Source organism: Ambystoma mexicanum, chromosome 11 (assembly GCF_040938575.1).
Source record: "Ambystoma mexicanum isolate Mex_15411 chromosome 11, UKY_AmexF1_1, whole genome shotgun sequence".
Taxonomy (NCBI): domain Eukaryota; kingdom Metazoa; phylum Chordata; class Amphibia; order Caudata; family Ambystomatidae; genus Ambystoma; species Ambystoma mexicanum.
The window spans coordinates 1,308,758,881-1,308,783,002 of record NC_090934.1 but is presented as its reverse complement, the minus strand read 5'-3'; positions in this window follow the sequence as shown (position 1 = coordinate 1,308,783,002).

Genomic DNA, 24,122 nt, shown 5'->3' with positions numbered 1-24,122 from the left:
TCTGATGGTGGTAAATGGAAGTTCTTAATAGGTAGAATTTCCTTTTCTTCTGACATCAACCTGTTCATAAAGGTGGTCCTCTGTTCCATTCGGATTTCCTTCAGGAACCCAACTCATGAAAAGTATGGCATCAAATGTGTGAGAATTTGGTGGGTCGTGTTATTATGTAAAGGGAATTCCTACGGAAAGCGAGTTGCATAATCCACTAAACTAAAATATATATTGGTTTCCCAATTTTGATGGTTCAAGTGGCCCAATTATATCCATACCCATACGTGAAAAATGTACATCAATAATGGTTAAAGGTTGTAATGGGGATTTAGGGGCATCTGGAAACTGGTCTTTTGGCATAGGGCACAAGTGAACACAATATTTTTCACATTGGCATGAATCCCCGGGCAGTAAAAACGGCTCAATATTTGTGCTTTACTTTTAGCCATTCCTAGATGACTGCTTGTCAAAAGGGAGTGTTTGATCTCTAAAACAATTTTTGGGTGACTCTTGGGCACCATTATTTGTGATCTAGGAGAACCATCAGGACCAATGTCTCCTTTATATAGTAACCCAGGAATACAAATGGACCTCCTTTCTCCCCTGAAGGAAGGGTTCTGCAGGCAAGGGATAATTCCTTCATGCAAACACAAAATACAGGAAAATGCCAGCTTCTTTCCCAGTGCCTTTTGGTGGAACTGCCTCAGATGTAGAGGGGAAGTCTATGTCTACCATTTCAAAGCCTTTGCTTACTCTTTCGGTTCTGTCAGAGTTTTTAATCTCTTTAGTTTTAGGGAAGAGAGCTCTCTCCAGATACACCTGTGCTATATTTTCACCCAGCCTTTACTTGATATGCCTCCTTGCCGTTGTTTTGAATCAAAACTTTTATGTTGACTCTATAATCAGGGTCTATAAGGCCTGCTAGGACTCAATCACATTCATCACACTTCTTTCCTACCAGTTAACCTTTTCCTGCAGGGTTTGTTTGTGCCAAGGGGAAGGATGTGTTGGTAGAGGAAGAAGTTGGAACCCTGCTGTTAAGAAGGATTTCTGAACTCTGTCCTGTAGGGGAAGAGGTTCAGAATTCCAGCCTAGTTTCTTGGAACAGGGTAAGCTCTGGACAAGCTCTGGACAAGCCAGACCAATCAGGGTAGCTATGGCAGGCTGTCAAGACTAAGTCTCAAGAGGGGTGAGGGTGACTGAAAGACCTCAATGAGAATACAAAGCAAGGACACTTACAAATTACTCCAGAGAGGTGTTATTTTAAAAATATAGACACATTTATTACAAGGCCTTTGTAACAGACCATAGCAAAGTATCACAGTAATAATAAGTAAACCAAAACATCAAACTGAATACGATATATATACAAGACCATTGGGGTCCAAAGGGTTAAATGCACAAAATATGTTGCCAACCTAGAGGGGAAGGAGACAGGCAGTGCAGGTAGTTGTTAGACCCAGTTCCACATCAATGATACACCTAACTACGAGGCAGTCCAAGCCTTACTAAGAGAGGAGCCTTGTGCTCAACAGTACATGCATGCGCTTGTGCCAATGGGCAGGATACAGTCTCTTCAAGGGTCTCTAGCAGCTCAGAAAGGTGGATGAGGCGATGCAGAACAAGTTCCCACTATTCAAAGAGGACCTCCACTTGAAGGCAGAGGCAGTTTGAGAGTGCGGGAAGGAGTCGCTATTTCGCAATAGCTGTGGAAAGGAAAGGTGCCCTCAGAGGCCACTCGTGCGTAAAAATGGGCTCCTGCGCTAGTGGCCACCGGTTGCTGGGGAAGCTGGAGGGGCAAGATGGCCAAAGGACAGGACAAAGAACCTCGTGGCATGGTCATTTTGGAGCCAGGCCACCTATTTTTGCCAAAACGCAGTTAACGCGGTTAGCATGACAGGAAAGGGTTAAAAATAATGCGAAACGATAGCTGCCACCAGTCCTGTCCATGACACATCTGCACAGTTCATTAAAAGTCCAGCGAGAGGTTCTAGATCCTTTGGAAATGACTAGAGACGCAAGTGTGCTGTATGGTAAGATACTTTACACAATTGTTACATGTTTCACAGAAGCTGCAACATGAGGAAAGGACGAAGGGAAACAAAGTCTCCCAGTACTGACTGTCTTAAGGGAATGTCAGTTTCCCCATAAAAAGTGAGCGAAAGCCCAGAGGAGTGCAACTGAAGGCTTTGCTTCTCTGGCAAAGTCAGTCAATGGTGTCTAAACAGCAGCAAAAGGTTTGGGGGTTGACACATGGAGGGTAAATTACATACAATTATGAAATCTTTCCTAACACCTACTATGGTTGCTTCTCCTCAGTGCGTCCCCTATCTGTGAGCAAGGCCAGTGCAAGCAAGTGAGAGCAAAATGCAGCACGTTTTTCTAAGGTAGAAGAACAATAAAAGAGCCAGGCTTAGATTTCATGCTGAATCAGAACACACTCGCCTGCCTCTCGAGCACTGGCGAAATAGGCACCTGAGAGACTGCTCTGTCTCAGCATTTCCTCAAGCATGCACACACCTGGGGCATCCAAAGGTCCTGCACCTTCCAAGATCACCTCCAGTGACAAATGTGTGTACTGGAGAGGTGAACCCCGGCCTGCCTCGCAGCTCGCTCTCCTGCCTGGTTCTGCTCAGCCTGCAAACGAACCTGGAAGGGCAGCAGGGATCACACTGCGTAGGCCACTCTCACGAGCCCAGCAGAGAAGGCACCAGTAATTTAGACAGCAAGCTTCATATGGTGATCCCAGCCTGAAAGGCGTTGACGACTTCTCAAGTAGGTAAGAAAGGCAGGTAAATGTCAGGGGAAGGGGACGGAGCTCCTCCCTTATCCCAAAATTGCGGGAGCGGGATGAGCCTCACTGAGGAAGAGTGGGCGTGAGGGTAATGAGCAGGACTTCCTATGTTTTTTAACTCTTTCTTTCCAGCTCAGAAGCCTCAGGGTATAAGGTCTGCCATTTCCCTCTCTCTCTCAGCTGTGTCTGCCCAAATGTGGTGCTGTCCACTGTTTTTTTTTAAAGTGCAGACACCCCTTTCCTTGATGTGACTTTTACCACATTTCTCTTACATCCTATGTCCATTTTTCGTTCTGTGATGTACAAACACATTTAACAATAAATCTCAGTCATGGCATTTTCACACATTTGACATCCTCAGTTAGTGTAAGGTGCAAGCAATTAAGCAATTACCATTGTTAGCAAATAATAGGTGAAATAGACATTTGGAGAAAAACGAGATCATTTACCATGCCTGACGATGGGAAATGCAGAATAAAACGCCATCTTTGTGATGCATTCAATGAAACGCTCCATCATACATAGTTGTAGTTTTCAAGATGGCGCATAAGGTTTGCAATTATATTAAGTATTTAAATTGCCACAAAAACATGTGGGGTGAGAAACATTTGCAAATCAGTCTTCTACAAGTCTCATCTGCCATTGAAAATAAACTATTGGGCATAGTAATGGCGTAGCATTATTAGAACATAATGAAAAAGGACAGTAGGCATCTTAAGTAATATTTAAAGGGTCTCTTTTCATTGAGTAGATAAAAAAGGCATTTGTTTGTTATCAAACACTTCCTCAAACCTTTGTTTCCTTATGCTGAGATAAGACAAGCAAGTCTGTCAATTGCAGCCAAGGAAGTGTCAGCCAACCGTCTTCAAGCATGGGGATTAACTATTAAACATGTTCAACGCACCTGTACACAAGTGTTTCAAGGTGCGACAAGACAAGGGTGGGATGACAGAGGGAGGACAAGACAAACAAACTTACTAGGCCTTGTGGCGTTCAGATTGTGCAAGTGCGACAAACCAAAGTACATGGAGAAGGGGGGAGGGGGAAGTGCCAGGGAGAGGGAAGGGGGAAGTGCAATCAGGGCAGCATTGCTCTGAGTAAGTGTAGCCAGGGCAGCACAGCTCTGGGTAACTGCAAGGAGGCAGGAGACTGTAGAGGTTACAGTTATAGACCCTAAGTGCACCGTAGGGCTGGAGGCAGTGCAGAGGAGAATGACCATGGAGGAGCCTGGTATTTAGTGTGACTCTTAGGGTAGCCAGGCAACCATTCAGCGTAGCAGACAGGTAGGTCAGCGGGGGAGGGTGAGAGAGAAAGCAGAGGAGTAAGGGAAGGTTGTGAGCTGCTTCCAGAACTTCAGGTGGTTCCGGCTCAAGTTTGAGAAGGGCAGGGAGGCCATTCCAGAGGGAGGAACCTGCAGAGGAGAGAGCTCTACACCCACTCTCTACCTGGAGAAGCGCCTGACCCTCAGAGAGTTTGAGGAAGCTGAGTGAAGGGCTTGAGAAGGAAGGTATTTTGGAAGATAGAGTAGGTTGTAGTGCGGGCCCTGCCCCCAAAAAGGCTTGTGGGCGATGCAAAGGGTCTTGAACTTGATCCTTGCAGCCACTGGGAGCCAGTGGAGAGATTTCAGGGCTGTAGAGATACAGTCCCTGGGCTTGAGGCCAAGGATTTGTTTTTCAGTCCTGTTCTGAATTAGTTGCAGAAAGCAGAGAGTAGAGGAAGGCAAATTGAAAAAGAGGCTGTTGCGTTAGTACAGCCTAGACAGAACCAGGGCTCTGGAGACAGTGAGCTTCTTTGGGAAAGTGAGAAAAGGAAGAGTACCTCTGAGGAGGTGCAGCTAGTAGTGGGCCTTCGTGGCAAGGTCTGTGATGTGAGGAGAGGAGAAAGTGGAGTCGAAGATGACACCAAGGTTTTTTGCCTCACAGGAAGGCAAATGACGAGGGCCCAAGGAGGGCGGCCACAGTGAGAGAGAGAAAGCGGGAGCAAGGGTCCCAATGAGAAGGATCTTCTTCTTACTGGCATTAGATGTTCTCTCTTCTGTGAACAGGACAGAGAGTCTGTATCAACTTTGGAGCAGGCAGCAGGTCAGTTTGCCAGAGGATGCGCCAAGGTCCTCCACTTCCTCTCAGCCACCTTGCACTTGCGTTCCAGGGCTGCGAGGTCAGAGTCATACCAAGAGTTGCACTTGGAGGTAGGTTTCAGGCAGATTTTCATGACAGGGGCAAGGATGTCCAAAGTGCTGGGAATGTAAATATGAAAGTTATTGAGGGCTGTATCAGTGTGTGAGTCAGCTGCAGGAGTAGGATGAGCTGAGAAAGTAGAGGCAAAGGCATCCACTGGCACACGCTACATGGGCCGAATGGCTGAGAAGGTGGTGGCAGTGCTGGGGTGGGCTTTGCCTGGGGACGGAGAGTTTCAGGTTAGAGGAAAGCAGAAAGTTGTTAGTCCATGAGAGAGGAGTGGTGAGATTGTTGGAGAGGGGGATGTCTGAGGAGATGATAGCATCCAAGGTGTGTCCCTCAGAGTGTGTCGGACCAGAGGGTAGAATGGAGATAGAGAGAGTTGCAGAGGTTGCGGAAGAGCCCAGAGGAAGGATTCGAAGTATCCAGGTAGATGTTGAGGTCTCCCAGGAGGAGAATTTGAGGGGAAGAGGTAAGGAGAGAAGAGTAGAGGGCAGCCCCCTCTGAGAGGAGGAGGGCAACATGGCCTGTAGATGGTGGCCACAGTCAGAGAGAGGCCAGAAGGGATAGAGAGCCTACAGACCAGGCATTCAATGGAGGAGAAGGCATGCGCAGGAATGATAGAAGCAGTGACCCACTCCGGAAAGTCAGAGCTACTCCACCTCTGGGTCGGTTGGTTCTGGGCTTGGAGAGGATCTTGTAGCCATCAGGGACGAGCATGTCACAGCTTGTGACAGAGCTGGCTGTGAACCATGTCTTGGTGAGAGTGAGGACATCCAGGTCAAGTTCTTCAAGGAGGTGGCAGATGTCAGAGGAGTGTTTGACAGCAGAGCAAGAGTTGAGAGTGGTGATGTAGAGCAGGTTGCCACATTTGAAAAACCTACGGGGTGGGGTACAGGCTTGAGGTACACCCAGCGGAAGTGATAGAGGGGCCCAGGAGTGGGCAGAGATGGTAGCAGGAGGTGGCATAGTAGCCAGAGAGGAGGAGGAGGAGGAAGAAGGTGGTAGAGGAGCCAGAGAGGTCCAAGTAGGAGTAGCGGGAGAAGGAGGAAAGTTGATAAGAGATGGGAGATGCCTATCAAAAAGGAGGACACAGGGCTGAGGGCCCTAGACCAAGACGGTGCAATTCATGATGGTCTTGAAGAGTGGAAGGAGGCCACGCGGACCTCCCACCGAGTGCCACCTTTAATGGGAGAGGAAGATCTAGGAGAGAGAGACAAGACCCTATGAAGGGTCCATAGGTCTGGAGAGGGAACGACAAAGAGGATGTCGGTTAGGGTCTGTCTGGAGGAAAAACTGATGTGGTTATTAGCGATAGGGAGGCCAGGGTTGGAGACCAGGCTATCCTTCTTGAAACTTTTCCCACCAGACTTAGTGAAAGGGATAGGGTAGGAGTTTGAGAAGATGGGAGAGATTGAGAGCACCATACTGCGAGGAGGCAAGGAGGAAGCGTGAGGGAGTAAAGATGCACAACCCAAAGCTGAGCATCACAGCATGCGGAAGTGGGGAGGGTACACACAGAAAGAGGTATACAGCAGGCAACAAGCAGGCAACCACAGGGGAACGCAGGAGCAGTGTGAACGGACACAGGGGGGAGCTCAATGTAAAAACACCCAGATTCGGGTTTCCTAAAAAGAGGGGAAAAGGACTAGTTTCAACACAAACAGCAAAGTAAAACAAAACAGATTCGACTTTCCTAAAAAGAGGGAAAAGGGCCTAGTTTGCAACACAAACAGCAATCTAAAAACACCCAGTTTTGACTTTTCTAAAAACAGGGAAAAGGGCCTAGTTTCAACACAAACTACAATGTAAAAAGCATGTATTGTGTCCTCAAGAACTTCGTAGACAAGCACAAGAATAGTGTTTTGAAAAAATAAATCCTTTTGTTGACCATGACAAAAATGAGGAAACCCAAAAATTAGAGTTTTTTTGCTTGCTTTTAAGGGAACTTTTGCAAACTTGGCAAATTTGAACCTCTGACATATAACCCCTCCCAAATGTTGTTGGGGGCCTAGGGAAGGAAGCAGAAGGACTTTGCCATCTGTGTTTTTTTGGGGATAGCTTCAACATGCCCAAGCAAACCATGCAATGACCATGCAATGAGTACATTACAGACAGAACCCCAGATGCTGCGAACCCCTCTCTCCAGGCATCTTTCCTTTCTGCACTGCACCCCATAGAATACAGTTGAGTCCCATAATACATTTGATCCAATTGTACATATAGCGCCTCCAGCTTTTCCTTCTCATGCCTTCCTGAGCATCTTATCTATCCCTTGCCCTCATCCCAACTATCTACCCAACTTTGTTTGTCCCTACCATTACTGAATGCTTCATCATACTCGTCTCTTGCCTCTCTGACAGCCAAATGTGCTTTGACGCCATAACCAATGGCAGGAGGCACTATACAAATGCAAGATAGCATGACATAACATGAAGTTGAATCAGATAAATAAAGACTTGACTATCATCAGAACATGTGAAATACGAAATACTGCATTTTTTCCAACAGTAATTACTTTGAAGTAACTTAGAATTAATTACTTAGAAAACACTTTGAATTATGTAGGGGGTTGTGGATTAAGAGGTTAAAAGGGGAGGGAATTGGGGTAGGGAAACTAGTGTAGGGGGGATTGGGGAGAAACTGGCAAATTTAAAAAGAACACATTTGAAGTGATTTTTCAAAGTAATTACTTCAACGTAAAATACTTTGAAGTAATTACCATCGGGAAAATGACATTGAAGCATGAAATACAGTTGAGTTGTGTCTTTAACTGGCCAGTCTTGTTAATGAGTTGGCCTCAATTAATTTTATCAAACATTTCCTTGGCTAGGGCGTTCTGAATAACGCTGCACTGAATTGCACACTCAGTGTCCTATGAATTAATTACAGAAATGTGTTCAAACTCTACAGAAGTGCATAGAGATTTCATGAAAATACAATTAAAATCATATTGTAAGGAAGAAACACGACGCTGACAAAGCTAAAGGTTTTGGGATAGCCATTTTCCAGCACTGCCCTAATGGTGTTACCTGGCCATAAAATGGCAACTATTGGCAAATGGAATGACTACCAGGGCATATGATGTTGCCTTCTAAGGGCCTCATCATGAGATGGGCCTTACCCCTTAAATGCGGCAGTAACGCTATTACCGCCACATTTAAGTGTTGGCCCAATCGTGAGTCGTGCGGTAAGTGGCAGTTTTACCTCCAGCTTTTTTCTGGGGGTAAAAGTGTCCCCTTACTGACCGTTTTTGGCGCTATTAACACCTGCACAATTAGCGCTAATGGTAATAGTGCCCCCTAGCTCCATCGGGACAATGGACCCAATGGGGAATGGGAACTTTCCGCTGTACAGCTACTCGTGATATGGCGCTAACAGCGTCGAACAAGTAACACTACCGCGGTTTGCGCTGACGGTATCTAACTCCTGATGAGGCCCAAAGTCTGTAATGCCTATCCACAAGCCAAAGCTACTTTGCCAATGCTTGTTTTTAATAGGACTTTAGTGAAAGGATCAGATGTAAGGCTACACATATTGCCTACAGCTCAAGTGGCTGAAGACATATTTAGTACCAACATTTTTATTTAACCAGGAGTTGCTTTCCTGATGCAAGTAAGTAATTAACTCTCAACAATGGCAAGCCATAACAGCACGTTTGATGTAACCGCTTGATTGAGCTAGTTGAAAGAAACCTCAGGAGGTTGCGTTTTGGGATGGAAGCTGCAGGCAGGGGCAGGAATGGCGATAGTGTTAGCATGGCCATGGTGGAGGTGTCAACGGATGGCTAAATAACGAAACACCCACACATTGTGTGTGCCTCTCACATCCAGCTGCCTCCTATCCGCACTACAATGCAATCGTTTTAAATGCATGGGTGGGGCTAATGCACCAAGGGGGAGGGGTGGACAGGGTATAGCTGCTTGTAACACGTTCCAAATGATGCCTGTATGTTACTTATTGTGTTCCATAAAATCTAATAAAATCAAATTTTTTAAAAAGTAAGCTATTATTTTAGGATGTGCTTGTGAACCAGCTATATGATTCAGCCCATAAAACAAAAACACTTAATTCAAGAAGCTTCTTCACCTCTGTGACCAACGCTGATTTCTCTGGCCATGTTTCTGCTAAACAAACTATCGGTCAGGACTCTGCGAAAAATGAACACCATTGTAAATCCAACGAGCTAGTGGCACGATGTAAGCATTTAATTAGCTTCTCTGCACATTATTCTCACCAATGCATGCTGCAGCAGTGCGCACGTTCTTGATGTTGGGACATGTTTTCATATTTCATTAGAAAATACATCATTGTCTCTGCCAGCTTTACAAGCCTGTAACGTTGGCTGTCAGTTAATTCTCCGTACAATTAAAAATACGGATGTTCTCGAGCGCAGCTTGCAAAAACCATGACAGCTTCAGTCATTCTTTTTTTTAAAGAATGCACTTCTCTTGCCGAGTGTTCTTCACCCATCATCATTAAGTACAAACATACAGGATAAAGGCACGGCCGCATAACCGAGGAGAACTCAAGGGTTAAACGCTCGCCTGAGGCAAGGGGCACAAGTTCGAACCCGTCAAAGCTGGCCCAGCCCTTCCACCTTCCAGGATTCATACAGTGAGTATCATTAAATTGTCTAATAGTACGTACCTGCCAACATGACCCATTCCAATCTGTAGGTGCTTGGCCAGTCCTGTTTTTTTCTTTGCATTCTGAAACTTGTAGTCCAAGTTTTATAATGGGAAAAGTGGAACTACAAGTCCCAGAATACAAAGCAAAAAAGAAACAGGGCTGGATAAGCACCTACAGATTGGAATGGGCCATGTTGGCAAGTATGCAGTTACTGCAGTGCTTAGAAGCTGCAGGATCCCACACCAGGTGTATATAAAAACCTGACATCATTACCCGAGGAAAGTATTCTGCTTCCTATAGCGCAACCGAAGAATTGGATATTTAATTTCCGCAATTGTTGCCGCTAAAATAGTGCAGAAATGTCAGCTCAAATCGAGGAGGCTGTCCTGTGTCCTTCTGCTTTGGTTTCCGACCAGAGGCATTTCTCCTTCAAAGCAGTGGTCGAAGTGTACAGAAAGAAGTAGTGGAACTATGTTTCCTACTGCCCTGCACTGCTCTCCACAAACCCCATCACCACGCACCCTCCCACGCACAATACCAACTCCAAAACACATGGGCCTGCTGTTTCAGGGTACGTTTAGTGTGTTGCAATGAAAGTGCATGTTTCAACTTCTTCCTACAATTTTATTATAAAACGAAACCATTCCGGAACGGTTTCTTTTTAAAATAAAAGTATAGGAACAGTCAAACTTAATTAAAGGAAGTAGAGGAGCACCGCTCCCGCCCACTTCGACCACTGCTTCAAAGGCTTGCTCTCTATTGCAAAAGACAATCAGTCACTTCACTTAAAAAATATATATATATATATTATGATAAGTATGATTCGTAGAAAAGTACAATTAAGAACCGTGTTCACACTTACGGTGAAAACTTGAGACGAAAAGAAGTTACATGGTTATTATCTAGACGTATTCACACAAATTGCAATGAAGAATTTGTCGCATAGGACTAGCACATTGGAGAAGACGATACAAGCAGACAAATAGTTACCGAAGCGGTTCAAGAATTCGAAGTTTCTCCTCTAGGCACTGTGATAGAACAAAAGACATGATATCCCATTGCACCCTGGCCTGACTGGTCACCGCATGCCAGCGCGATCAAGCGTAATATCCAATTACACCATGACCTGACTGGATACCGTACGCAAGCACCATCCAACAGGATATCCCATTGCACTGTGACCAAACTGGACACCATATGGGAGGGAGCTCCATCCGGCATATCATCCCATTTCACCGTGATCTGATGCGGCACCATATGCGAGCATGATCATTTTGGTGTGCGTTGGCGCACTACGGGAAGTGCCTTTGTTCTCTACGCGCTACAAGGATGCGGTTGATAATATGTCTGCTTACCCGCTGAGCGTTATTATAGATTTTCAACAGCATGAGCTTGGTGAGGGAAGCAGTCTTGTTTCCCATAAAAACTCCTGACAGACATCTCCCTCTATACCCTTTATGAAATCCTGATCATTGAGGAATTCGTCAATGGCCAGTGGGGACGCGACAAATCGAAAGGTGTACGAATCTAGGTTAAATATTTCAGAAAATTATTAATCATTATTAATCATTAAAGTAATTTGCGTTTTGCATAGGTGCAAAGAACACTGAAATCATGATCAGGTTCCCCACAGATCCCTGGAGATATCATATGGTGTAATTAGGCATAGCCCATATCAAACTGTTTGGGGTTTACGGCCTCGAAGAAACTTATTGAAGGTACAAAAAGTTGTTCAAGTTGTATGACTATTTGAAGTGGCAGCAACAATTTACCAGGTGGTTTAAAATGAAACAAGTCATATTGATCCAGAGGGTAGATGTGGTCAGAAACTGTTAGGGCATCACACAAATAAATGGAAAATAGTTTTCCTGGGGCTATAGGCTGGGATTTGCCATTGTTCTGGGTTAGCATCAGGAAGCATTCATTTTACATGGAGGCGACCTTCATACAAATAAAAGTGTTGAGTAAGGATATATTTCATGTCTCTAGTTTTGGGTGGATGCCCCATTTGAATATATGGACATGTTCAGGCTCAGACTAGCATATAAAGCAATGCCCGGACCTCTGGCAGACTTGCCAGTTTTCTGGACCAATGTGGGACATTATGAGCACGGTGCGGCTGCCAGTTTCACCAATGTTATTGACGGTGTTCGTTCAATGCACCCATTTTACACAGACTGCCCCATATGAGTGCCCTAGGTACTACTCGAAAGGTTTGTAATGAAAATGTACACATTGCAAGTTCTTAATGTGGGCGCTACGTCCTGCTGGTGGTGGGCCTATTTTGCTGGTGGTGGGCCTATTTTGTGTCTGGGCCCTTCCATGGTGATTGTGTTAGGTCAAGTTACCAACCTAGAGGTTCAATTGAAGGACAGGAGGTCTTGGTCCATTAGTTTATAGTGTTTTCATTACATATTGACTATTATAAGGAACATTTCAGGAAAAGCGAGAGCGTGCTAGAGTGTTATTTCCAGAGATGTACTTTCAACCACAAATATCTAGGCAGAGGGAAGTTGGGCAATGATGGGGAAGAACCTATGTTTTATTTTGATGACCACATATCACATACAGAGGAAACTCCAATGATCCCATAAAATGGCTGAGTTTTCTCTCTTTTGCATCATCAAATAATTAGCTTTCACGTACAAAGGATATCACTAATAAACATATGTCAATTATAAATGATTATGAAGAATGGCTAATATGTTAGACCACTAAAACAATGGAATTGTTTGTTGAAAATATGTGTCAATTCTTGAATAACAAGAAAGGGATTTCCTAACAAAAGCAACTTACATTATAATGTTACATGGACCATGAACTATCATTTTGTCCTCTTCTTTTAAATCTGCAGTTGAGAATTGTGGAAGAGAACTTGTACTACCTTCATGAACTTCTTCGCATCGGCCACCCTACCTTGTGTTTAGTTGGCCCATGGGAGCTCGCTCAGGGGCGTATCGGCCACTATACCTCGTGTTTAGTTGGCCCATGGGAGCTCGCTCAGGGGCGTATCGGCCACCCTACCTCGTGTTTAGTTGGCCCATGGGAGCTCGCTCAGGGGCGTATCGGCCACCCTACGTCGTGTTTAGTTGGCCCATGGGAGCTCGCTCAGGGGCGTATCGGCCACTATACCTCGTGTTTAGTTGTCCCATGGGAGCTCGCTCAGGGGCGTATCGGCCACTATACCTCGTGTTTAGTTGGCCCATGGGAGCTCGCTCAGGGGCGTATCGGCCACTATACCTCGTGTTTAGTTGGCCCATGGGAGCTCGCTCAGGGGCGTATCGGCCACTATACCTCGTGTTTAGTTGGCCCATGGGAGCTCGCTCAGGGGCGTATCGGCCACCCTACCTCGTGTTTAGTTGGCCCATGGGAGCTCGCTCAGGGGCGTATCGGCCACCCTACCTCGTGTTTAGTTGGCCCATGGGAGCTCGCTCAGGGGCGTATCGGCCACTATACCTTGTGTTTAGTTGGCCCATGGGAGCTCGCTCAGGGGCGTATCGGCCACTATACCTTGTGTTTAGTTGGCCCATGGGAGCTCGCTCAGGGGCGTATCGGCCACTATACCTTGTGTTTAGTTGGCCCATGGAGGCTCGCTCAGGGGCGTATCGGCCACTATACCTTGTGTTTAGTTGGCCCATGGGAGCTCGCTCAGGGGCGTATCGGCTACTATACCTTGTGTTTAGTTGGCCCATGGGAGCTCGCTCAGGGGCGTATCGGCCACTATACCTTGTGTTTAGTTGGCCCATGAGAGCTCGCTCAGGGGCGTATCGGCCACTATACCTTGTGTTTAGTTGGCACATGGGAGCTCGCTCAGGGGCGTATCGGCCACCATATACCTTGTGTTTAGTTGGCCCATGGGAGCTCACTCAGGTGGCCCATGGGAGCTCACTCAGGGGGCGTATCGGCCACTATACCTTGTGTTTAGTTGGCCCATGGGAGCTCACCCAGGGGGCGTATCGACCACTATACCTTGTGTTTAGTTGGCCCATGGGAGCTCACTCAGGGGCGTATCGGCCACTATACCTTGTGTTTAGTTGGCCCATGGGAACTCACTCAGGGGCGTATCGGCCACTATACCTTGTGTTTAGTTGCCCATGGGAGCTCACTCAGGGGGCGTATCGACCACTATACCTTGTGTTTAGTTGGCCCATGGGAGCTCACTCAGGGGCGTATCAGCCACCCTACCTTGTGTTTAGTTGGCCCATGGGAGCTCACTCAGGGGCATATCGGCCGCTATACCTTGTGTTTAGTTGGCCCATGGGAGCTCACTCAGGGGCGTATCGGCCACTATACCTTGTGTTTAGTTGGCCCATGGGAGCTCACTCAGGGGCGTATCGGCCACTATACCTTGTGTTTAGTTGGCCCATGGGAGCTCACTCAGGGGCGTATCGGCCACTATACCTTGTGTTTAGTTGGCCCATGGGAGCTCACTCAGCGGCGTATCGGCCACTATACCTTGTGTTTAGTTGGCCCATGGGAGCTCACTCAGAGACACAGTTCAGAAAAGGGCACTTGCGTTCCCCTCGGGCCGACCGATGTAGGCTCTTGCTGGGAGCCAGCAATAGAGCATGCGCACGCTAGCAAGGTCCCCCCTCCCCTCCAAACAAACAGTCCCTGTAACACACCATGCTACCTTCTCAGAGCCTGCAACCTGTGGCTCTCCACATGTTTTGGACTACACTTCCCAGCAACCTAAAATCGCATATCAATGATGTGCAATCATGGGAGTCATAGTCCAAAACAACTGGAGAGTTGCAGGTTGCAAACCCGTGGATCATTAAATTATGTTCTTGCAAAATATCAACAACTGTTTACTTGGCTCTGCCACATAAGAGATTATTTTTTCTATTTATTATTTTTTTATTTGTGTTTACAGTTTGTCAAAACGTTAACACAATGAAATATATGAAGACATATCAAATTCATCAATACAAATCTATACGCGAATATACGCAAAGTAAGTCATTTCGTTTTTCTACTTTTACAGAGTGATGCTGGCCTCCTAGAACCAGCTGTTTATTGAATGATGACATCAAGAGTCTCAAAACGTACCCTGAAACAGCAGGCCCATGTGAATCCTATCCCTTCATTTGAAAATATTCTTCTAATGCTTTAGCGAGATATTTATGAACAGCCAGTGCAAATGTACCTCTCTCCCTCTTCGTAGATTACATTTCAAGAGGAGCATTGCTCTGAACATTGCACCATTGGCTGAAACAGACTCCAATGGGTCTAGTTTTCACAATATACACGTTCTTGTTTGAGTGGCAGAGCCTGCATCGCTTCGGGGCCTGATGTCCTGACGTCTGTTATCTAGTGACTTTAGGGTAGCCACAGGTAGGGGAGGTCACAGTACTTTCTGTTTCCCATCTAAATGAGGAGGTATATATGGAGGGGAAAATGCAGATGTAGAAAATGAAGGTTTATAAGAATGTAGGTGGAAATGCACTCGAAAGTGAATTTAAATGGATAATGAGAAGAAAGTACTGAATTAAGAGAACTAGGACTTCTGGTCAATGTACTGACCTGGTATAGGTAGACGGCATTCTGAGCATGTCCTTGCTGTCAGAGTGGAGTATCGAAATGTGGCTCCCTGATGCAATATTTTACTTCCATGCTAGCTTTCTTCAGCCTCAGCACGCATGTATGTACCCTTGCATACCTTTCCACAAATATGTTGATGTATCGGCTGAAACGACTTCAAATGGGTTCCATGTCTTAAAATCGTGGCAAAATGGCTGTGTTTCCAAAATATTGTGGCAAAAGTGCTGTGGTTTTGCCGCCACTATCATGTAAATGATTCGGGGGACAACCCGGCAACCCCCGGACCCATCATACCATATAAGGGGAGTGGGGGACACCCCCACTACCCTTAAATGGTATAGTGGGGTACACCTTTACCGAGTCAAACCACAGCATTTTTGCTGCAATTTTTTTTACCAGAAACATTTTGGCCGCAATTTTATTACCTGATACCTTCAAATGACCAGTGATAAGAGAGTGTGTACTGTAAATGAATAATGAATAGACATATGTGCTGGTATCTTTTGAAGATGGCAGTGTCATGGAAAAGCACACAACACACTTTCGTTACACATTCTGGGCCCTCTCTGCTGTCTTGGGCCAGCAAGGGGTTACGGTCTAGTTGTTTCAGGAGCGTAGGGACCGTGATGACATCACTGTCATGGTACTCAGGATATCCTTACTTCGGATCCACTGGAGGTCACGTGGCAACTTGCCGGTAAGGCTGGCCTGACACTACGTATAGTATCCCTGTCCTTGCTTGTTTGTTGTTCTTGTCTCTTGATTTTCTCTTCAATCTATGGAATCTCATATCGTCTCGCAGGAATCCTGTCCTCCATTCCCTGGCCTCCTGTTTCCTCCTATTGGACTCCAGTCCAGTCACCCATGCCATGGCCTCCTGTTATACTTCAGTCCTGTCCTCCGTGCCCTGGCCTCCTGTTTCCTCCTATTGGACTCCAGTCCTGTCCCCATGCCATGGCCTCCTGTTGTACTTGAGTCCTGTCCTCCGTGCCCTGGCCTCCTGTTTCCTCCTATTGGACTCCAGTCCTGTCCCCCATGCCATGGCCTCCTGCTGTACTTGAGTCCTGTCCTCCGTGCCCTGGCCTCCTGTTTCCTCCTATTGGACTCCAGTCCTGTCCCCCATGCCATGGCCTCCTGTTGTACTTGAGTCCTGTCCTCCGTGCCCTGGCCTCCTGTTTCCTCCTATTGGACTCCAGTCCTGTCCCCCATGCCATGGCCTCCTGTTGCACTTCAGTCCTGCCCTACGTGCCCAGGCCTCCTGTTTCCTCCTATTGGACTCCAGTCCAGTCCCCCATGCCATGGCCTCCTGTTATACTTCAGTCCTGTCCTCCGTGCCCTGGCCTCCTGTTTCCTCCTATTGGACTCCAGTCCTGTCCCCCATGCCATGTCCTCCTGTTGCACTTCAGTCCTGATCTCCGTGCCCTGGCCTCGTGTTTCCTCCTATTGGACTCCAGTCCTGTCCCCCATGCCATGGCCTCCTGTTGTACTTCAGTCCTGTCCTCCGTGCCCTGGCCTCCTGTTTCCTCCTATTGAACTCCAGTCCAGTCCGCCATGCCATGGCCTCCTGTTGCACTTCAGTCCTGTCCTCCGTGCCCTGGCCTCCTGTTTCCTCCTATTGGACTCCAGTCCTGTCCCCCATGCCATGGCCTCCTGTTGCACTTCAGTCCTGTCCTCCGTGCCCTGGCCTCCTGTTTCCTCCTATTGGACTCCAGTCCTGTCCCCCATGCCATAGCCTCCTGTTGCACTCCAGTCCTGTCCTCCGTGCCCTGGCCTCCTGTTTCCTCCTATTGGACTCCAGTCCTGTCCCCCATGCCATGGCCTCCTGTTGCACTCCAGTCCTGTCCTCCGTGCCCAGGCCTCCTGTTTCCTCCTATTGGACTCCAGTCCTGTCCCCCATGCCATGGCCTCCTGTTGCACTCCAGTCCTGTCCTCCGTGCCCAGGCCTCCTGTTTCCTCCTATTGGACTCCAGTCCTGTCCCCCATGCCATGGCCTCCTGTTGCACTCCAGTCCTGTCCTCCGTGCCCTGGCCTCCTGTTTCCTCCTATTGGACTCCAGTCCTGTCCCCCATGCCATGGCCTCCTGTTATACTTCAGTCCTGTCCTCCGTGCCCTGGCCTCCTGTTTCCTCCTATTGGACTCCAGTCCTGTCCCCCATGCCATGGCCTCCTGTTGCACTTCAGTCCCGATCTCCGTGCCCTGGCCTCCTGTTTCCTCCTATTGGACTCCAGTCCTGTCCCCCATGCCATGGCCTCCTGTTGCACTTCAGTCCTGATCTCCGTGCCCTGGCCTTCTGTTTCCTCCTATTGGACTCCAGTCCTGTCCCCCATGCCATGGCCTCCTGTTGCACTCCAGTCCTGTCCTCCGTGCCGTGGCCTCCTGTTTCCTCCTATCGGACTCCAGTCCTGTCCCCCATGCCATGGCCTCCTGTTGCACTCCAGTCCTGTCCTCCGTGCCCTGGCCTCCTGTTTCTTCCTATCGGACTCCAGTCCTGTCCCCCATGCCATGGCCTCCTGCTGCACTCCAGTCCTGTCCTCCGTGCCCTGGCCTCCTGTTTCCTTCTGTCTGGACTCTTAAGTCCTTACCTTTCCTCCTTCAGCTAGGCTGCTCCTCAGCCTGACTACAGTTCTTCTTAAAGAACCATCTGCATCTTTACCAGATCCATCTTCGCTCGTACATCAGCAGCATATCCTGGAATTGAACAGGGGTGTTAATCCTCAGAGGGATTCCTCCTCAATACTGGATCTGTACTTGGAAGAGGTCCTTTTGCTCACTGGGGTGGCAGACTGGCCTCCTCTAGAGATAGACCCTATCTCTTTGTGTCATGCAGTAAATGCAAGACTGGGGTAAGAAGAACTCTGTTGACTAAACCTGACAGGCAGGAGACCAAGGCTTGCCCGTCTCCTCATAGAGGTCCAGGATATTCATTGGAAGGAGAACAGTCCTCCCTAGTGAAGATACAAAATATTTCACTGGTTGCAATAAAGTCACTGTATTAGAAATACTACATAGGCTACTGTACAGTGTGCGGTGGGAGGTATTACAGCTTCGGGATTGTTTACAGGATGTCTACAATCCGTTCGCCAAGCAATGTTGCTATTAAATCACTACATCTTTAGCAACTAACTTCACAAAAGATTCTTGTCCAGTTTGATTTCCGCTACACATATGAATGCATGATCAAAGGAAAAAGGTTAATGCGGGAAACCCAAAAGTGTATTTATGGGGGGATTAACCAAAACACATACAACTTTAACACCAACAAAACAGAAACTATGATCTGTGGCGAAAACCTGAATCATAAGTCCCTAAACTTCTGGTGAACTGTTAAGGTGCCTGCTCCCTTCCAGGGCAGCAGGTATGCAGCCATGTGTTGATAATGGATGACAAATGTATCCCAAAACACCCAAAAATCAACATGGCCCAGTCATCTTTTGCCAAACGAAATGCTTGAAACAATGACTTGCCTACTTTTCCTTTCCTCATCAAGCAACTCTGTTAATGGACTTTGTGAGCTCCTGATTGAATCATTGCAATTCAGCCTTCGACAACACCCATGATAAAACTTCAGAATATACAGAATCCAGCTACTAGAGTACTCCTTAAACTGCTATGTGGAGCTCAAAAAACACTCACCCTCCAACAATGTCACAGACTTCTAGTGAAAAAATAAGAATTGCCTTCAAGTTTATCTTTATATTGTAGTGGGCATCCTATGTGATAGGTCCATGAATTCTTAGCCATCACCCCACCCTGCTATAAACCAACCAGAAATCTGCCCTCTTCATCTTGGGATATTGTGAGCGTTCTTTCCTTCAGACAAACCAAATGGGGAGGACGATCCTACTCCTCCCAAGGGAATTGTCTTTGGAACTCTGAACATCAATCTTTGAGACGAGAAAGCAACCTCCTTACGTTCAGGAAAGTGTTAAAAATACAATTGCTTTGCAAGAAAAATCTTCTCTCTCCACTCTTTACACATTCATTTCAGGGCTGTGCTATGATGCCCGGAACTACGCTTTACGAAAATCCTACCAAACCACATAACGCAACCTGGCCCAACCTCTGTAGGGCAGCCAAATGGCTCCCCCTTTAAAGCTTTGTGGTAGGACTGACTGGAGGCCTCTGCCATTTTGGTGTGGTTGTGGGAGCAAAACTATGACCAATGTAAGGAAATGAGGTCAGTCTATAGTAGATTGTCAGTCGACATTGATTTAAGGATAGGCAGGAGAAAGACCCGGAAAGAGTTAGAAGGCTCATAAAAGACCAGAGCCCAGGCCACTGCCTGGAAGTACAAGACAGGAGCTAAGGAAATCTCGTTAGCGGACTTGACTGGAGTCAAGCATCAAACAATGATGAAAGAACAAGCAAAGCACAGACCCTCAGCAACTGATCTCTTCTAGAAAAGATGCAATCTCACAGGGAGACTGCAAACTGATTTGGGATGGCCAGTTTGTTGTGAGGGGAACTGCTGACCAAGAGGGGACTGGGAATGCAGATCCCTAACTTTGAACAGCTTGTGGATAGCAACCATTGGAGAGCTTTTTACTTCATTAAAAAAGTGAAGTCAGCAGGTAATGTTTCTGGACCATTCAAACCTGGCCATTTTATCCAATCACGGGTGCTCGCTGGATCAACATGTTTTGGTCTTTACGTTGATCTGGAGAATCAACCCAAGCCTTACTCTTTTATTCATATTTTCCTTTGGTTAACAATGCCACCCACAGGACCCCATTTACATTTTATTGAATACCTTCCAAATAAATCATTATTCTGGAGTTACAGCTTTGCATACTATGGGCCTCATCACGAGTTATGCCGGTAAGGGAAAAATGATGCCGGTATGTAAATACTGGCATCATTTAACGTTCCGTAGCATTCTGACCCACAAACCCGGTATTAACGGCACCGTTATTTACGGTGCCGCTAATAGCGGCATAGGCGCGTACACGCGCCTCCTCAGGTAGAAAATACCGGCATGCCGGTAATAGGGGGCAATCACAACCCACGCAAACATGCAAATACCGGCATCGCAAACACAATAATAACGGGCTGCATGATGCCGGAAAAACAGGCATCGCGGACCACCCGCAAACAGCAACCAAGATACGAGGCAGCTGCCACAGGTGCACACAATCCCCACAGGTGGAGTCAAAGGAGGCTGTGTCAGTATCAACTGAGCACACCCACACACCACAACCCCCCCCACAGGTGTAGGCAATGCAGAGTGGCCCAGTACAAAAGGAGCACACCTACACACCACACCCCTTCCTACACCAAAATGCTACCACTAGCATTTGCAATCATGGTGCAGGAGGACATGCCTATACTGCTACAACTACAGCAACAACAGCAACAACAGCAACAACAACAACAACAACTACAGCAGCAAGAACAGGCAGCACAGAGGAAACGCAGGAGGAGAAGGAGGGTGAGACAGGCCCAGCAATTACCACCAGCGCAGCCACCAGCGCCTCGTGGGCAGCCACCAATCCCTCACACCAGACCCAGCCCATTCAACCTAACCCCTGAGCAGATCCACACCCTGTACCGGTTGGACCGTGACACCATCACCACCATAGTGGACATGATACACAACGACATTGCCAGCAACATACAAATACGCACTGCCATCCCCCCACTACTGAAGGTGGTGTCTGTGCTACACTTCCTGGCCACAGGCACCGACCAACACACAGTGGGCCAGCTGCATGGCATTACACAACCACTATTCTCACTCATGCTGAACCAAGTGCTCGATGCCCTCCTGAAGCACGCAAGCACCCACATATCCCTACCACGGACTGGCCAGGAGATAGCCGAAACCAAAGTAGGCTTCCATGCACTGGCCGGCATGCCCAATTGTGTTGGTGCCATCGACTGCACCCATGTGGAATTGGTAGTCCCCCATGCCATAGAGGCGGTGTACCGCAATCGCAAGCAATACCACTCCATCAATGTGCAAATGGTATGTGACTCCAGCAAAATCATCACCCATTGCTGCACCAGATTTCCTGGATCCACACATGATGCCATGGTACTGCGCAACTCCATGCTACCACGTCACATGGAGTGACATGCTGGACCACGTGCCTGGCTGCTCGGTGAGTTGCACAACAGGCCCATGGCCATGCTGTGGGGTACTCATGTGTGCGGATGCAGAAGGGGGGGATAGTACACCTGGGTGGGAAAGGGAGGGATAGTTCACCAGGGTGGGAAAGGGGGGGTAGTTTACCAGGGTGGGAAAGGGGGGGTTAAAAGTACACCTGGGTGGCAATAGCCAGTGAGTGGAGAATGAATGCAGAGCTAAACACTCCTCACCTGACACAGCCAAACGGAAAATGACACATCACTGGGCCACATATCACAAATAATGCAAATGGATGACAACAAGTAAGAGGCACAACCGGGGCACCATGGTGATGGCAAGCAATGCATGACTGAATAGGATGGCAACTGTGCCAATGCGGCCAGTGTGACCATGCAAAGTAAAGAGTACACAGCATGAATTGGAGGCTAAACATTGTTGCACTGCCACAGCACATCTGCCTCAGCATGCATGATTACACCCTGCATCATCTATTCAACCCCATCCAGTGTTCCACACCTCTTTCCAGTATACATCCCATATAGGTGACTATTTGGTACACGTACAGGGACATGTGCATGCTCACACCTAATAGCTGCTGCCATGACCGTGCTCCCTGAAGGTGTCAGTTCAGAGTGACACACACCTATTTGTATCTGCTTGCAGGTGATGGAGGATATCCCTTGAGGCCGTGGCTACTTACCCCTGTGCGGAACCCGCAGAACAGCCATGAAGAGGAGTACAATCGTGTGCACACTCGTACCCGTGTCGTGATTGAGCAGACCTTTGGCCTGTTGAAGGCGCGGATCCGCTGCCAAAGCAGGTCTGGTGGGGCATTCCTATATAGGCCTGAGAAGGTGGCAAAGATCACCATGGCCTGTGTCATGCTGCACATCATGTGCGTCCGAAGGAATGTACCACTGCCACCTGACATTGACATGCATGGCCCGGGTGAGGATGAAGGGGATGGAGACAGAGGCGAAGGAGCCCCCCTGCCAGTACGTGATGCACGGGACGGCCATGCTGTACGCCAAGCACTAATTGACGAATACTTTTAAGACACAGGGACCATGAATGACTTTTGTCAGTCAGACACTGGGCCAATGTGAAAATGCACAAAGGGAATGTTGTAATTTTGAGACTGAACACTGCAACACATTAAATGGATGCACACCAAAAATGACAATGTCCAGCCATGGATTGTTCTCCAGAAAACTTGTGTATTATATGAAAGTGCAAAACTGTGCCCACTCCTCCCTCCCACGATCCCCGAACAAACTCCCTCACCCACCCCACAGACCCCAGTGAACAGCCCAACAAACTCCCTCACCCACCCCACAGACCCCAGTGAACAGCCCAACAAACTCCCTCACCCACCTCACAGACCCCAGTGAACAGCCCAACAAACTCCCTCACCCACCCCACAGATCCCAGATGTCCCCATGTGTGCAACAAACAGTGTTGCCTTCAACAATCCTACTCCTCACATTTCTTCCATTTTTCAATAAGTCACTTTTTGGCGACTTTCAGGTCTGTGGGTGCCATGGCCATGCACCGTGCACTCCTGCGCGTTAAGCGCACGGGGCTTGATTGGACAGAGGTGGAAGGTGTTGACGTGGTCGAGGTGTCAATTGTCAATCCTCTGTCAGACCCATGGTGTGGCTGCTGCACTTGCCTGATGTTGGCTAGTAGGGCCTCGGTCAGTGACCCCATGCACTGCCTGAATGCAGACGTGGACGCCTCCACGGCTGCTGTATTTGCGGCAATGGCCGTGGCTATGGCCTTCATGGCAAGGACCTGTTGCCGCATTATCTGCAGCATCTCGTCTTGACGGGCCTCCACCCTTGCCAGACAGACCTCAAAGGGGGTTTCTGTCGCAGGTGTACCGGTGGAGGGCTGGGTGGTGGAGGGCTGGGTGGTGGAGGGCTGGGTGGTGGAGGGCTGGGTGGCGGAGGGCTGGTTGGTGGCAGGCACCTGCGTGGGGCCCTCATCCTGGGCACTGTCGTCCTCAAATATGCCGATGTCCGAGTCCCCTAGGTCGGAGTCATGGAGACATGGATCATCCAGGCTATCTGTCTCCGCAGGGGGGCAGGGGGGCCAATGGGTGTTGGGCTGGGCGATCCCGAAAATTCTTCGGCCTCTTCAACCACCTCTGTGGACAGGACGTCCGTGGTGGCCGGCGGTACAGCTGGCACTGTCGCAGCAGGTGCCCCCCTGCAGAGATGATGCCTTGCGTGGCACACTGGGAGTGGTCAGAGGACATTTTTTGGAGGAGGGGGTTGCGGTGTCCCTGGTCCCCTTGCTTGCACTGGATGTGCCTGGCCCCCTGTCCTGGGTTCCACCTTCCTCATCGGTGCCTGGGGGATAGAAGAGATGCAGGTCATCAGTGAGATTGCCAAATGGCAGCTGTGATTTGTGGCAGTGTTATATCTTGATACATTCAGGCATTATTTCATTTATGTTGTGTGGCATTTGGTGTACTGAGGGGACATGTTGGCAATGATTGCATGGCTGGTGGCAATGGATTGTCTAGGTTGTGGGGGGGGGGACATGGGCATGGATGGGTTTACAGATTTCACGCAGCATACGTGTGGTGCAGGGGGTGGCAATCAATATTCTGTTGGTGAGTTGATGTTGCCTTGGGTATGGGAATTGCCTTGCCTATTCTGACTCCCACCTTACTTGTGTCACATCATGTTTTGTTATAGGTGGATGTGATGGTTCACTCACCTTCCTCTGTTGTAGTAGCTGCCCCGTACTCCTGCTCTCCAATCCCCTCGATGGATTCTGGATCAATGAATCCACTTGCAATCTCCTCCCATGTGGTGAGCTTAACAGGGGAGTGTGTGCCACCGCCTGTCGCCATTGCGGCCCTCCGGTTCTCCGCAAGGATCTTCTG